We start from the raw sequence: 4,498 nt of genomic DNA, 5'->3' as shown, positions 1-4,498 counted from the left end.
AACCGTCCGCCACAAAAGTTGACAAGCAAATAAAAATGTCTTCAATCACAAATAAAGGATTTCAAAGGATTTCGTACCAGAAAAAAAAATTGACAAGCAAAAAAAAAGAAAAGGTTTTAAGCTCGTCAGGGGGCCAAAAAGGTTTTCGATCAAGCCGTCAGAGGATGGGGGGCAGGGATACGTCCTTTGCATGGGCTGTGACTCGTCAGGGTGGCAGAGTGCCCCCGGCTCGACCCCCCCCCGTAGGTACGCTAGTGCCTCATGCATGTATTTAGGTAAAACAAAATGTTACTGTGAAAAGTAGGCCAGTTAGCCGGACATTCAAATACAAAGAATGTATACAGCTCATAGGCCTATCTACGTATATATACGCATGTCATCTTTATGATGCAGATCATGATATAGGCCTATGACAACGACTATGGGTTGGCTCGATCGAGCCTAGGCGTTAAAAGCAAAATTTTCCCCAAAATTTTGAACGCGCCCGCGAATTATGCCATATGCAAAACATGTCTCGTACTAGATTTCCCTTTGGAAATTGGAAAATAATGATATATTATATCATGATTTTCCAAAGGTAAATTTCTTATATTAATTTTATCTGGCGCACCGCGCACCATGCTATAGGCCGATAGCCTATAACTGTTACCCAAACTCGTAGTTTAGTTGATATTATATCAATTCATTTTTCACATTATGATTTCGGGATATACTCAAGTCATTAGCAAAGGAATATCGCTATACATGTATATACCGTATATATTTTTTGCAATATCAGAAATAATTTGACATACTGTAATTACTTAAGGGTCTCGGTTCGTAGAATAGCTGCAACCCTAGCAGTAGCATTGCAATTGCAAAACAAAAGCCACAGTCAGGGAATGGAGATTAAAAGTTTATTGAGACCAGCAGAATAATAGCCCTTCTCGCTCTAACAATAGGGGATGTGTCACACAAGATCACGCCTAGCTGCGCTGCACGTACACCGGTATTTGCCTTTTCACATCGTGACATTACAAACCGCTCTCGATAACCAGGTCTTTGTTTAAGCCAAAATAGCTCTTCTCGACATTGTTTTTGTTTTGGATCACGTTTTGGCTACTGTTTGAGTGTTTCTCTCTTCAGAAGTTCTCTTACGCGTTATTATTGACATTTTTAATTACGAGTTAAAACTAGGAGTTTCATCTTCTTCAGTTGGTAGTGGTACGTAGTGCCGTACTCGTTCACTGTACGTGGTTACTCGCCCCCGCCCGGGACCGGGCGCGGCCGTCCCAGCTGCAGAGCCAGCCAAGCAGTTCGAGTGAAAGCGACGAGTAAACCATATGGGACAATGAACTCGGAGTCTACACTTTGTTTCTACAAGTCAACGGGCAACTTGCTCAATCGAAGAGGACTGGGGAAGTGTACAACAGGCCTGTCGTTTCCGTCCGGCGAAACAAAGAGATCATGATGGAGGTGGGTTATTGTACATTTTAATGATAATGTGTGATGATAATGTGAGACACAAAATCGCCTATATTAATATTATGCATTGTCTTAGTTTAGAAAATCGCTTTGCAGAATACATCTCACACTACCGTTGTTGAAATTTTGTGCTCGTTCAACTGCATTTTTTTTTTGGGGGGGGGGTGGGGTATACAAACATCTGGCCATGGAGTAGCCACAAGAGCCCATCTTAAGGTTAACACTAATAACAGTGAATGTGATGTAAATAAAATTGATTACCATCAGTACAGATCATGAAAAACTTTTGCATTTCAAAATTTGACACAAAAACTAATTGCTGTAGAGTTAAAATATTTTTTTTCTTAAATGTCATTACAGAACCCAGAAGTACCACAACTGAATTGGGAAGGACAGTGAGAAGTCTCTGGAGGACAGGAGATGTGTGTGCATTTGAGTTTTGTCAGATGTGTATCAATCAGATTATTTACGTCTGGGACCGACCTTTTACATCACAATCTGAAAGACGTGACCAGGGCTCGAAACTCTGCATCAATTTGTAACTTCCCCACAGCTTGGATTACAGGTGCAAGCCACAACGCCCAGGACAGGAGAGCTGTCACATATTATTTTACAAATTTGTTATCCCAGGTACTGAACTAGCTGCATTCATGTTGTTTACATAATTTTGAACATGCACCACAGGCCACAAGTTAAACGACAAGTCCATCCCTACAGGGAGGAATTAAGTTGTTTGTATATAACGAGAAAAATCCAACAAGCATAACATTGAAAATTTCATCAAACTTGGATGTAAAATAAAAAAAGTTACGACATTTGAAAGTTTAGCTTAATTTCACAAAAACAGTTATATGCACATCCTGGCGGGTATGCAAATGAGGAAACCATGATGTCATCCACTAACTATTTCTTTTGTATTTTATTATATGAAATATTCTAATTTTCTCATTGTCAAGTGATACAACGATTAATTCCTCCCTGAACATGTGGAATTAGCACTGTTTATGGTTCAGTCAAGTTGGTCCTTATTGTCAAATCTAAAAAAAAGAAATATTGTATAATAATAATGGATGGACATCATCGACTGACTCACCTACATTGTAGTCGTGCATATCACTGTTTTGTAAAAAATAAGCAAAACTTTAAATGTCATAGATTTCTTATTTTCCTTCCGATTTTTATGAAATTTTCAGCACTATGCTAGTTTGATTTTTCTCTCTTGATTCAAGTCAGCATTTTTGTGGGTTAGACTTGACCTTTAATAAACAACTTACTCTTGTCTACAAATCCAACGCAAATTTAATCATAAATGTCCGTTGCCACCCAATAACATAACCAATTGTCAAATATTTTAAGGTGAATTGTGTAATTGCTGTGGCTTTGAAATTAAGATAATTTATCCTTGTGTAGCCTTGAAATTTTAATGAGATTAATTTATCTTCTTGCCGCTTTGAAATTAAGATCAATTTATCCTTGTGTAGCTTTGAAATTTAGATAAATTTATCGTGTAGCTAATTTATCCTCCTATAGCTTTGAAATTAGGATAAATTTATCCTCTTGCAGTTTTGAAATTAAGATAAATTAATCCTCGTGTAGCCTTGAAATTAGGATAAATTTATCCTTGTGTACCCTTGGAATTAAGATAAATTTATCCTCATATAGCCTTGAAATTAAGATAAATTTATCCTTTGTAGCCTTGAAAAAAGGATAAATTTATCCTCCTGTAGCCTTGTAATTAGGATAAATTTATCCTCGTGTAGCCTTGAAATTAGGATAAATTTATCCTTGCGTAGCCTTGAAATTAGGATAAATTTATCCTCGTGTATCCTTGTAATTAGGATAAATTTATCCTCGTGTATCCTTGTAATTAGGATAAATTTATCCTCGTGTATCCTTGTAATTAGGATAAATTTATCCTCATGCAGCCTTGAAATTAAGATAAATTTATCCTCATGTAGGTTTTAAATTAAGATAAATTTATCCTCATGTAGGTTTTAAGATGAATTTATCCTCATGTAGTCTTGAAATAAGGATAAATTTATCCTCATGTTGCCTTGAAATTAGGATAAATTTATCCTCATGTAGTCTTGAAATTAAGATAAATTTATCCTCGTGTAGCCTTGAAATTAAGATAAATTTATCCTCGTGTAGGTTTGAAATTAAGATAAATTTATCCTCATGTAGCCTTGAAATTAGGATAAATTTATCCTCATGTGGCCTTGAAATAAGGATAAATTTATCCTCATGTAGGTTTTAAATTAGGATAAATTTATCCTCATGTAGCCTTGAAATTAGGATAAATTTATCCTCATGTGGCCTTGAAATAAGGATAAATTTATCCTCATGTAGGTTTTAAATTAGGATAAATTTATCCTCATGTAGCCTTGAAATTAGGATAAATTTATCCTCGTGTATCCTTGTAATTAGGATAAATTTATCCTCGTGTATCCTTGTAATTAGGATAAATTTATCCTCGTGTATCCTTGTAATTAGGATAAATTTATCCTCATGCAGCCTTGATATTAAGATAAATTTATCCTCGTGTAGCCTTGAAGTTAGGATAAATTTATCCTCGTGTAGCCTTGAAATTAAGATAAATTTATCCTCATGTAGGTTTTAAATTAGGATAAATTTATCTTCATGTAGGTTTGAAATTAAGATAAATTTATCCTCATGTAGGTTTTAAATTAGGATAAATTTATCTTCATGTAGGTTTTAAATTAAGATAAATTAATCCTCATGTAGCCTTGATATTAAGATAAATTTATCCTCATGTAGGTTTGAAATTAGGATAAATTTATCCTCATGTAGCCTTGATATTAAGATAAATTTATCCTCATGTAGCCTTGAAATTAGGATAAATTTATCCTCGTGTATCCTTGTAATTAGGATAAATTTATCCTCGTGTATCCTTGTAATTAGGATAAATTTATCCTCGTGTATCCTTGTAATTAGGATAAATTTATCCTCGTGTAGCCTTGAAATTAAGATAAATTTATCCTTTGTAGCCTTGAAAAAAGGATAAATTTATCCT

The 4,498-nt window shown here is 35.0% G+C and overlaps 1 long non-coding RNA gene across 1 annotated transcript; it reads left to right on the top strand.

Annotated features, from left to right (window-relative positions):
* Positions 1 to 622: 622 nt before the first annotated feature.
* On the top strand, positions 623 to 2,063 carry LOC121416671. Its single transcript, XR_005970232.1, has 2 exons — positions 623 to 1,455; positions 1,825 to 2,063. It is a non-coding gene; the product is annotated as an uncharacterized LOC121416671 (long non-coding RNA).
* Positions 2,064 to 4,498: the final 2,435 nt, after the last annotated feature.

Source organism: Lytechinus variegatus, chromosome 6 (assembly GCF_018143015.1).
Source record: "Lytechinus variegatus isolate NC3 chromosome 6, Lvar_3.0, whole genome shotgun sequence".
Classification (NCBI taxonomy): Eukaryota; Metazoa; Echinodermata; class Echinoidea; order Temnopleuroida; family Toxopneustidae; genus Lytechinus; species Lytechinus variegatus.
The sequence above is the reverse complement of the archived record's forward strand: the minus strand, read 5'-3'. Positions and strand labels throughout refer to the sequence as shown.